The following is a 13,122-nucleotide window of genomic DNA, read 5'->3' as shown; positions in this document are numbered from 1 at the left end:
CCTCTGGGGTGCCATCAGGGCAAGGGAGGAAAGGAGAGGAGCCATAGAAAGAAAGGAGGCATGCGATAAATCCAAGGGTGAAGGGTGCACCTCCCATTTCACCTCGAGCAGTAAGGGAAGCGAGCTCCTGGCCAGCATCCCTGCCTCCTTCCTCCAAGAGCTACAGCATCGGGGAAAGCAAGGCTTCTTTGCCAGCCTCCCAGCTGGCAAAACAGAAATTTTCGCTGGTTCTGTGGGTGTGGCTAGGTGGGGGGGGCATGTGACTGAGTGTGTGTGTGTGTGTGTGATGTCACGTTGGCCATGCCCACTTAGTCACATGCTCCCCCACCTAGCCACACCCACAGAACCGGTAGTAAAAAAAGTTGAAACCCACCCCTGGACTACTCATCTCATACAAGATTGTAGGCAGGGGACAAAAACCCATAAAACAATTAAAAAAGAAGAATTCTCCCCATCCACACACACACCAGGTATCAGCCCAAACATTTTCATTTCACCATAATATTCTTCTTATCTCCAGGTAGTTATAATGTTTACAGAATTATTCAGTCTCCAAAAAAATCACAGAAACCTAACAGGAATGGTTAGGGTTAGTGTTAGAATTAGAGGACTTTTCTGTTTACACTACTGTACTCTTCTATCATCTTCCTCATCTCAAGGGGATGTTCAGCTAGTACACCCAGGAACAAAGAAAGTTCTGCATGACAACAAATAATTGTTTTAATGTGTGTATGGGGATCCTCATTTACTTTGTAAAGGAGACTATTATAATGCATGAATGACTCCAAACATGCAGGAATGGCCCATACCCATTGTACGTATTTCTGCTTTGAGCAGTATTTTCTGGTGCAACTGGTAACTGGTGCAACCGGATTCTGGTGCAACCAGTACAGTGCAATGGGGCTGGGTGTCCACCACATGCATGCGTGCAGCACGTGCATGCATACTTACTGCCCACGATGCTTCATTACACTCCATCTGCTCGGTGGAGCATTGCACAGGCGCCCTATGCTCCATGCATGGGCATGTAAGCCCCAATTGGCTCAAATACAGGTAAGGAGGGTGAGTGGGTGGTGGGCCCTCTGGAGCACCGTACTGGAATGGTACCTAGTGCTCTTAGCAGGCACCGGTACGCCCCAGTACACCGGGGCTTACTGGTCATATCCCACCATTGGCTTTGAGGTAGACTTCTGCTTGTCTCAACATAGGGAGGTATTTTTAAATGCTGGATTCCAAACAAAAGCAACAGTTTCAGCATGTTGCATTGAACTATTTGCAAACCCAAGATGCAGCTTGAATGAAATATTCAATGAAATATTCAGTATCTCTGAGAAATTGTACTTGCAGCTTTGTTATAAATATCTATTTATCTTTATTGTTTTGATAATTTGTAAGCCACCCTGAATCACCTTCTCAGTGAGATGGGTGGAATATAAATCAAATAAATAATTAAAAAAAGAATAAATGAACCATTTGGAGACCAATGATCTAGACTTCCTATAATTTGGTTGTTCCTTGAATAGGGTATGGAGGAGGCAACATTACCACAAATTAATAGTGCTGATAAATAGTTTACCATTTGTATCTATTTGATATATATAAATTGTCTATGGAATGAAGGGCCTTATTCTTTTTCCTTAGAAGCAATGAGACCAAGAGAACAAGAGTTTCCAAATGGACTTCCTCTTGTAAAAGCACACTGCGTTTTGTAGTATCATCCCTCTGAAATTCATATATGATTTCCATTGAGACATTGAATAAAGCAAAGTGCATGGCACACAGTGCATTTACTCAGCTGACAGTCACTCGAGATGAGCTCCAGATGACAATGCGGAGTGGGGGCCTAAATGATGGGCAAGCTAGTTTGGAGTAGTTCTTAGAAAACCAGTAAGAGGAGATACATTGAGTTTTATTCATACGTTATCACACTGCAGACAATCAGGAGAAAAGAAAGTTAGTAGGATTTTTTGTTTTTCTTGCCATGAACATGATCTAATCCCCTAAACCTAACAATTAATTAGTGAAACAGACAAGGACCTGCCAAGCTTCTATTGGCTGCTTTGGCTGCCAGGAGCAAAGCCCATGTTGGTTATTTTTATTTATTCCATTCTGAAGTTCAATCAAAACACAAATCACAATCCATATAAAGAAAATAGAAACTAATTTCTTTTTGGTGGGGGGAAAGGATAACTCGACTGCAGAGAGACAATGATGTGATGAACCATTGCCTTAATATTCTCAATTATCTAAATGATGAAACTTGCAACACCACTTTTTAGAGGTAATCAGTATCTCAGCCATTTCATAAATGAGCTTATTCTACGTTTCAGATTTCCATCCAAAAGGTAAAGATGAGGGTTAGCATTGTAAAGCCTTTCTAAACCTAAGGTGTAATAATAAAAACAAAACGTAATGCTGAGGCATTGGAAGCTGCAGCATAGGATAATCCAAATCAGGATATAATTTTCCCAAAAGCTAAAGGGCAGTTTCCTGATTGCAAAAGATTGCTTAGTGTCAACATATTAGGGAAAGCACAAAGAGCTGGAATAAGTTTGGTTTGCCTCTTACAAGTTTCACAAAAATAGCATCTCACAAGTTCACAAAAATTACTAAATGGAATCTAGAACATACCACAAACTGGAGAGAGAAACAAAATTGCTTGTTAAAATAATAATTAGGACACCTTCTCTAAGTGTTTTCATAAATATCTTATCTTTGTATGGAATTAAGCCACGGTTATTGGTTCGTTGCTTTGGTAACGGATCTTTCCTTTCTCCACCAAGGCCATCCTGTGTACTCTCTGCACAAAAAAGGGAGATTTAACACAATAACTATTATGCAATGCCCTTAACTATTATACAATACTCTTAATTTCACATGCCAGCAAAATACAATGCCAAGAGTCACTTGATTGTAAGTTGAATGGCTATATAAATATGGTAAATAAATAAATAATATTTAAGATCATCCAAGGCAGCTTAGATCTCTTCTTGGAAAAAGAGATGCCAGATGTTCAAGCTGGCTTCAGAAAAAGCCAAGAAACACAAGTCATTATTGCTGATGCCTGTTGGATAATTAAGAAAACTAAAGAATACCAAACAAATGCTATGTGCTTCATTGATTATAGAAAGGCTTTTGTTTGTCAATCATATCAAGCTGTGGAATATGTTTAGAAAAAATATAATGTGGGAACACCTCATTGTCCTTATGAGAAACTTGGATCCAGTCTTTATGCAGGTCAGAAAGCCACAGTATTGGCAGAAGATAGTGAAACAGATTGGATCAAGTTGGCAAAGTAGAGAGATAAGTTTCTATACTCTCCCATATTTGTTCAACCTACATGCTGAATATATATTAAAGAAAGATGGATTGGAAGAAGATGAGTGTTTATCTTAGAATGTGAAAAAGTAACATCAATAACTTTCACTATGCTGGTGACATTGCTCTGATAGTGAAAATGCAAAGATCAGAAAGCTCTACTAATAAACAACAAAAAGAGCACAATGAAAAATGGGACTAAAATTAAATATAAACAAGATATACCTAATTATCTCTCAAAAACCTGCCATAGAGGTGACAATTAAGATATCAAAATGGTAAACAACATCCTCCATTTAGGCTCAACCAGAAATAGGAGCAAGCAGTGTGGAAATACACTGCAGATTAGCACTTGGTACAATATCAATGAAGGTCTTGCAAAAGATGTTAAGAGGCCCAAATGTATTTGTTATTTTTTTTAAAAAAAAAAGGAATAGTGTAAACAATGATATTCTCTATTATACTTTATGGAAGCTAAAGTTTGAAAAAACAAGATAAAAAAAGAGTATCAATGTTTTTAAACTTCAGTATTAGAGAAGACTCATGAGAATACTGTGGGTAGCCAAAAAAAACAAACAATGGATCACTCAAGGCATAAACAACCAGGGTCAAATTATCCTACTTTGGACTTATTATGTGAAGATCCAGCATGCTGACTGGGGAGATTTGGGTGTTAAGGTCCACACATTTTAAAGTTTTCAAGGTTGAGAAACACTACTCTAGAATATACTAAATGCCAAAGACCACACTCAAAATCTATTTAAACAGATTTCAAATTTCAAAATTTCAGCAAGGAGACCCCCTCCCCCCCCCCAACAACCAGGTCTTGGTAATATATGCCAGATTGGTCCTCTCATTCTTGGGTTTCAAATAGTTCTGAAGTTCTAGTAACCAGGACCCAAGGTTGAAACATTTCAGTATTAACACAACCTTACCCAAGGACAGCCCAACCTCTGTTTCCCACCATACTGTTTATTGCTGCCTGATAGAACCTATCACCTCTATCTCTCATGGTCCCTCCACAGGTCAAAGAGAGGCAATACATGAAATAATAGTATAAAAGAAATAGCACAATCAATTCTACATTACAATGACATTGTTCATAGTTATAATTTGAAGATTCAAGTATTGATAAAAAAAAATCTTAGCAGATAATATATATTTTCTGTAAGTAAATTCTAGACTATTATTTAGTTAATTATTTCTACTTATTGACACAAATGAAAGTACATAGAAAGCTTCTATGTAAGGGCATGATTGAAAGAATGCAGAATATTTATATTGTTTGGACTTTTTAAAACTCTGTTACAATTAATATTTAACTTTTGAACGATTTTTAATATTGTTTTTAAGGAGCTATGGTGGCACAGTGGTTAGAACGCAGTATTGCAGGCTAACTGTGCCCCACTGCCAGGAATTCTATCCTGACTGGCTCAAGGTTGACTCAGTCTTCCAAGGCCAGTATTGTTATCAATAAATTCATCTGCAGTTGTACTCAAGGATTAAGGTATAATATAGGTCTACAGGTAGATGCTAAATGGTATGTCAATGAATAAGAAGGAGTACAGAAAACAAACATTATAGTAAGAATATGACCTAAACAATCCACTTTACAGAGAAGCTGCTATGTATATTCCATAGCAAATAGAGGTTTAAGAAATGCTAAATCTCAAAGCTTTGATTCTGATTGCATTGTGTAAGAAAAGTCTCCTAGAATAATCAGTGTTGCTGTTTTTCATTGTCTTCTAAATTCAGAGTTTGCATAAGTATAACTAAAGCCATACTTTTTATCTATGCCTATTTATTTAATTCACTCTTACAGAATGAAGAACAAGCAAAAATGATTTCTTATAGCCTTATTTGCCCTAAGCAGAATTACCATGCAGAGACTGGCAAAAAGTCTTCCTTTTGCTTTTCTTCTTCCTTTCAACTCCCTTTAAAAGATTTAAATTCTCTGTCTTTAGATAGCTGATGCCCAAATGTATTTATTTAAAAAATTTAAATAGGTGCCCGTCTTAAAATAACTCTCAGCTCATAACACTAAAAGTATTAAACCCAAATAAAACCTAAAAACCCAGCACCTCCATCAATCTCTTAGTGTCTCCCAACAACCCTCTATACCTCCTCCCACAACTCTACTCCATTGTCTAAGGGAAAAAGCCAGGTAAACAGTGTTAAATATGCAACACATGTAACACTACAGCTGCGTGAGCTGCATTGATTACCAGGGTACCATTCAAGGTGCTAGTTGTCACCTTTAAAACTGTACATCCATGGGACCAGGCTATTTGTTGAACTGCCTTTATTTTTTTGGGTTACCTAAGGAATTGTTTTTCCCCCCAATAGTTTCTACCTGTAAAATTCAGTCCAGCAATTTGGGTTGCAGGCAATGTTGACTGGTAGGAACCAGAAGATATGCCCTCTCTGTTGTAGCCTCTACCCTTTGAAACATCCTTCCTTCAGAGATTGGGATGGCCCTAATCAGGGGTGGGTTTCAAATTTTTTAGCAATGGGTTCTCTGCCCAGTTGCTGGGTGGGCATGGCCATGATGGGCATGGCCTAGTCGGTCTCCTGCACCATGGGGGTGGGATGGGGGTGGAGGTTCTCTGGAGACCACAAACAGGCCCATTTCCAGGCTTCTGGAACTTCTGGGAAGTTTGCTTTTTGCCCTCTCCAGGCTCTGGAAGTTTTCCTCGAGCATCTGGGAGAACAAAAATGGCCTCTCCCAGGCTCTGGATGCTTCCTGGAGGCTGGAAATGGGCCCATTTGGAGCCTCCAGGAGGCCTATTTTTTGCCTTCCCTGAGCCTCCGTGCAGGCCCTGTACTTATCCAGCATCCAAAAGGGCCACATGGAGACTCCTGGGAGGGGAGGAACAGGGTGGGCGGCCTGGCCAGGAGTGGGATTTGGGGGCTCGCCGAACCATGCAGAATCTTCACTAGAGGATCACCCGAATCCAGGCAAACCCAGAGCAGCCCACCCCTACCCCTAATCCTGTTGGCCTTTTATAAGGCTATAAAACATGCTATGTGCCCAAATGTGAATTCTTGGGATGGAAAAATAGACATAAAGAACTCAAGAGGCATCCAGTTGCTCAGTTCAGGTATGGGACAAGTCATTGTTCATTCAAGGTCTTAGAACTATAGTTCATGCTCTGACTAGAAGGATCCAGTGAGGATCTAGTGAATTTGCCACATGATCAATATCTTGAGCTGATCCAAATGAATACTTAGCATGCTCATGATGTATTCCTCATATTGGGTGACCCCCAAATGCAGTGATTTCAATTCCCATAATTCTCCAGTAAGATTGTAACAAATGAGAATCCTGAGAATTAAAACTTGCACAACCAGAAGATGGAATAATGATATAGAAACTGACTCAGCACTGTCAATATATCAGATTCTGGTATATTTCATCAGTTGAAAACAGATTTTTAAGCATGGCAAGGATGTAAACTTTTCCTACTTTTCAGCAAAGTGAAATCTATATCAGGCAAAGCATACATAATTTATAACAGGACAAAAGCTGACTTCTGTCTCATTAATTATTAATTTTAATGACAAAAATTAGCAAGATTTGGATTGGTCTGCAATTATGGTACTAAGCTTTATATTAGTATACTGCCACTCCCCCAAAAGGTAACTAGGTAACTATTAGACTAATGAAAACTAGTCAGGGAATGAAATGCCTGCAAACAAACAATCAAGCTGAGAGAGCACCAATGAGTCCTCAGTTCAACCCTGAGCTACAAATATTCTTTTTCTACTAGAGCCATGTCTTACTTAGCCTTCAGACTTCTCTCAAAGACTTCTGGAAGAATTCAGCACCAACCCCAGATGCCCAGTATTTACCAGCACCTTTCAGCAAAGTTTCTAGATGCAGGATTCCTTTATTGAGTTTCTTCTATTGGCTTTCACAGATTTCTCTCACCTACCTCTTAGCTGCTGCTTCCTTCTTTGTCTGCCTGGGAGTCATTACTAGTCTGAATGTTGACTCTTTATAAAATAAGAGAAAGACAGAAAAAACCTGCCCTGTCATCTCATCCAACTTTCTTCTGTCTCTGTTAGTCTGCCCAGAATTTTTGAGGCCTGGATTACTTATTACAGGATCTCCAATCTCCTCTTTGGTCCTTGTCTGGAGTCTCTTTCTCCTGCTTAGCCTTTGTTGCTGTCACCTCTCTCACACAGAATTTGATGTTTTTGGGAGGTTTCTGAATCTACTCAACTAATGTACCTGATTCAGGGAAGGTAGAACCCTTCCCTTCCCAATCTCTTACTTTTCTCTTGGTCTTCCTCTGCCTCTCCTTTTCTCACACAGGTATAGTTCTCACATCTTTCTTCTGCTTGATTTCAATGAGGGTTTATGTTGTCAAATCCCATCTACTAGCCAGGAAAGGGAGCAAATTCACATGGATATCAGGAAGCATATTTAATGCCAGCCTGGGGTAAAACAGAAGTTTAGTTACTGTAACAGTGGATTCCAAGCCAGATTTTCAAGAGAATTTAGTTAGAGTCTTTTGAAAGTCCTTTACTCCTGTGTATCTTGCATCTGAACTATGTTACCTCTTCTCACATAAGTTGAATTCTTCCTTCTCTCCTGCTTCTTCATTCTTTCTCTTTCTTTGCCATCCTTCTTCTGTCATCCTTTTCTCGTCTAGACATACATTGAGTTTTCGGGTGCTTCATTTCTTTAGGCTGTACTCCTTCATCCTTTTCCCCTTCCTCCTCAGAAATCTAGTTTGGTATTTGCCCTCTTCTCTAATGAACAATTAGTTCTTCCTAACAGTATCATCTCCCTTTTGAAAACCAATGAACTTTGTCTGTCACTACATGAGGCTGGACATGCTCTTCTGGTAAGGAACTTCCACAGATAGCTGATGGCCTTCATTAGAACATCAAGATGATCTATAGAATACTCTTCCTCCCAGGATCTGGCAGGCCCCACTCTCAGCCATATAAATACTAATAACAAGAATAACAATAATAATAAGCAAATTTTATCTCTTACTGAGGTTGGGAAAAATACCTAACAAAATATAACTAGTCTAAGGACCTAAATTGGGCAAATATTGTACAATGCATATAAGCAGAAGGATTGGTCTACAGCAGGCATGTCCAAAGTGCGGCCCGGAGGCCAAATGTGGCCCTTTTTCAAATTTCAAGCGGCCCGCAGCCTCTTCTCCCCACTGGAATTATTTGTTTAGTCTTTCATAAAATACCGTATTTTTCGAAGTATAAAGATGCATCTTTTTCCCCTCAAAAAAGAGGGTAAAAATCTGGGTGCATCTTATACACTGAATACAGCATTTTTTGCCTCCCAAAACTCTGCCCCCTTCTCCAAAATGGCTGTGCATAGCCTTTAGGGGGTTTTCAGAGTGCTCCTGGGGGCTGTGGAGGGCATAAATGAGCAAAAAATGGGCCATTTTTTTGCTCAACTTTGCCCCCCCCCCTAGCCCCCAGGAGCACTCTAGAAGCCTCTTAAAGGCTATTCATGCCCTTTAAAAAAAAGGCCCATTTTCGTGAAAAATGGGCCATTTTGGGGAGAGTGCAAAAACTTTTTTTTTAATTTGCCTCTTCAAAATCTTGGTGCATCTTATACTCCGAAAAATACGGTAGTCAATTCGCATTTAATGTTAAGGGTTCAAAGAATGTCAGGCTGAATGATCGGCCCCACACATTTTCACCTCACCAAATCTGGCCCTCCTTGCAAAAAGTTTGGACACCCCTGGTCTACAGTGTTAGCTCTGTAGTGTTCTGAAACCAAAACCATGAGTTCTAATGCTACATGTGTTCATCATCTTTTAACAACCACATAATTCTTTGTGGGGTGGAGTCTGGGAAATTGAATGGAGTGGAGGAAACTTACAGAGTGTTTTAATGGCCGAAGTACCTTCCTTTCGTCAATGCAGAGTTTTGTTCAGTAGATATATTCTCAGTGTGCCCAGAGAGAGAAATATCTGCCTCTACCTAGGATCAAATCCGCAGGCTCTTGATTGTGAGGCAAGAGCTGCACTTCTAGACTACCACATCACTCTAGTGCTACATGGTATTGTAAGGTTATAATACATCCAAAACAGTGGTGGGATTCAAATTTTTTTTACCACCAGTTCTATGGTGTGGCTTGGTGGGGGTAGCGTGGCTTGGTGGGTGTGGCAGGGGAAGGATATTGTAAAATCTCCATTCCCTCCCTACTCCAGGGAAAGGTTACTGCAAAATCTCCATACCCTCCCAATCAGCTGGGACTCGGGAGGCAGAGAATAGATGGAGCCAGTCAGAGGTGGTATTTACTGGTTCTCTGAATGACTCAAAATTTCCGCTACAGGTTCCCCAGAACTGGTCAGAACCTGCTGAATACCACCTCTGATCCAAAAGCACATATTCCCTCTCCTGCCTTTACTTTCTAGAGAACTAGACAGGGTCTCCTCTGAGATGCTTTCTCCACCTCCATTCCTCCTCAGATTTTGTTTACTAGACCATTATCTAGACTATGCCTTTTTCTTCTGCCTCCCAAGATTATACTCCCAGCCCCATTCCATGTGGCGCTGGAAAGTTAAAGTAGGAAAATGCTATTTGAGGATCATGCTGTGGTAAGACCATACAGCGGTCAATTTTCTCTATACTTTCAAAGATGTGTAACTGAGAGGAAATCCACTTTGGAATTTACAGTTCAAAGCTCTGAAATTGGAGGCCTTTCAGCTAATTATTGAAATAACACTAGAGGAAATGAGGGTGATGATGCAGGATAAAGACATTTGTCTGAAAGAGTGCTGAGAGAAAAAAATGAGCAAAGTAGCAAAAAAAGGGACACCTGGAAGAACAGACAAAAGTCAAGGAAATCTATTATGTGTTAAACTATCACCAGCAAACCTAAGTTGGCCAGTTACTAACAGAATCCTTTAATTCATGGAGAATTATAATTCCATTCAATCAAAAGAGAAAAATAACAAAAGCTTTAAGGCAAAGAGCCAGTTCTGCCAAGGAAGATTAGGGAAAGGCTAATAGAGAAGGTTGAATCTATTCCAGAGGTTGCATAAAAATGTGTCCAACCAATAACAAAACTCAGAAGATATGTTGGGAATTATTATTTTATATTGTTATTGCCCAATGTAAGTGCCAGCTTGCTTTAGCTGGGAATATATATATATATATATACTTATGGCATACATTCCCTACATTCTTGGCTCATATCTCCCATGAACACACCACCAGCACCACAATGAGGCAACACAGCCTCACACTTGGAGAGGGAGACAGAAGACTATTATTATGAATTCACTATTCAAAATTCATAACAATATTTGATTAAAATCCCATTTAGTTTACAGAGAAAGATAAATGTAGTAAAATTAATTTCACCTCAGCAATTCTATAACTCTTGGAGGTATGACATTAGTCATTTTAGTGAGGACAATTCTCTACATTTTCTTAATCTCATTTATGCATAATATATAATTATGGAGGCACATCAACTATTTTTTTTTACTTTTAGCTTTATCATTGAGTATTTTAAAAGATATAATCTATAAAGGACAAAGGTGGAACATGGAATGCGAAGATATTGTGTAACACGTCACAAGAATGGACCATTCCTTACTGTCTAAAATAAAAAAGGTAACATTTGGTCATAGAATGGTAGGAGAAGAAAATGAGAATAGCCAAATCATCAGAAGGAAGGGGATGAGTGTGTGGATTAAGTAAAACATGCCAGACAATTAAGACAGTGCCAAGTACCTAAAGAATGCAATCTACAATGATATTTTATCCATTCTTTAAGGAGAAAAGAGAAGGGAATTAGCTAAACTCAATCTATTAAAACATGAGAGGAAAACACTTTCTTATATATAACAGCACTCTGCTTACATGGTAGGGGTACCAACATCAAATCAGTTTACTCTAGCCAACCAATTGGAAAAGGTCAATACGCATACACCTACACATGCACACATACACACACAAAGTGTACAACTACTGTACAATATCCTTAATATCATATGCCAACAAAATAATGCTCAAGATCATCCAACACAGATTAGAGCCCTACATGGAAAAAGATATGCCAGATATTCAAGTTGGTTTTAGAAAAGGCCAAGGAGCACAAAACATTATTGCTGAAGTATATTAGATAATTGAGAAGCCCAAATAATACTCCCCAAAAGTCAGTATGTGCTTCATTAATTATAGAAAATACTTTGACTTGATACTGATCACATCAAGCTGTGGAAAAGACTAAAAAAAAGGGGGCTTCTCAGAAAATCAAATCACCCTCATGAAAAATGTATATATGGCCAGAAATTGGTGAAAAAAACCGGCTTCGGGTTGGCAAAGGAGTGTGACAAAGATGAATACTGACTGCATATTGTTTCAACCTATATGTTGAATATATATTAAGGGAAACTGGAATAGAAAAAAAATGAGTATGGTTCTAAAACTGGAAGAAATATCAATAACCTGTATTATGCTGAGGGTACTACCCTGATAACCAAAAATGCAAAAGATCTGCAAGCCCTAGTACGAAAAGTCAAAGAGCACAGTGGGAATAAAATTTAACATAAATACGGCCAACAGAGAGAACAGCCTTAGCATCGACAATGAAGTTACCAAAATGGCAGATAGCTTCTTATGAAAAGGTGAAAAGCACTGAAATACAAGACAGAAAAAAGGGCAACAGTTGTAAGTTGTGCTTTAATTTTCAAAAAAAAAAATTATGGGATGAAACTAATGTTAAAATGTTTTAAGCAAATACCTGCAGTGATTTATTTTTTTAAAAAATCAATTCTAATAGTCATATCTCTTTACTTTTACTTTTCTTATTTTTGTTGTTGCATCCACATGCCTACTTGAATGAAGTATCTAATTTGTTGGACTTTTGACTATGTACCAAATATACTTTCTGACTTCTTTTAGTCTAATAAAATCTGCCAGCTATATAGCTCCTGAACCTGACATTCCTCATTCTTCTACTTATTTCCTCTATGGTTGACTGATTTCTGATTGATCAACTTCAGACAATCTGATTATTCTTCCTTGGCATTCACAGCATTTTGTCTCTTTCCACTTACAGAAGGTCAACACTTGAAATGGATTGAAACATTTTTTTCCTTTTCAAAAAGTGCTACTTGGAGGACTTCCAACGTGCTATGAAATCCTAGACACATCGTACAAAAGTCTTCCAGTTTTTTTCACATTCCTATTAACAAGGCCATTCACTGGCATTATATCAGTTATTCCAAACCACAGTAACTTTCTTTTAAATTCCAGACAAGGAAATTTTAGAATACAGGCTTTGACGGAAACATAAATGTTCATCTGAGCTTTTAGCAAAGTTGTGTCTACAATGATGGGAAAACCTCAGTTGGCTTAGCCATGAATTTAGAACAAACTGTCAAATCTACCTATTTTTCTGAATCTTTTCTTTATGACTTTTCTCTCATTACCTTACTTCTCTTGCTATTCCAATGGTCTAATGGTTTGAGGAAGAAAGACATACATTTCAAGTGTTCTTCTGGAATTAGCAGAGAGTAATAGTATGGAATAAATGAGTGTGTGTGAAAGAGAGAGGGGGGGAGGGAGAGGGAAGGAGAGAAAAAATATTCTAGAGATTTAGAGTGGGAGAGGTGAGAAAGAAAGATACTTATCCCTTTATAAGTAGAGTAACAATAGAAGAAACTTACAAGGGAAGAAAAGCTCAATATGAGGTCAGAGCAGAAATCCTCTTTGGTTTAGAGCAAATAGCAGCAGAAAATTATTTTTACATTCATATATTAACTTATAAATGAACATTGCAAGTAGGTCACTTCTTATTTC

Source organism: Natrix helvetica (assembly GCF_964273705.1).
Source record: "Natrix helvetica genome assembly, chromosome: 1".
In the NCBI taxonomy this organism is placed as follows: domain Eukaryota; kingdom Metazoa; phylum Chordata; class Lepidosauria; order Squamata; family Natricidae; genus Natrix; species Natrix helvetica.
Note: the sequence above shows the minus strand (reverse complement) of the source record.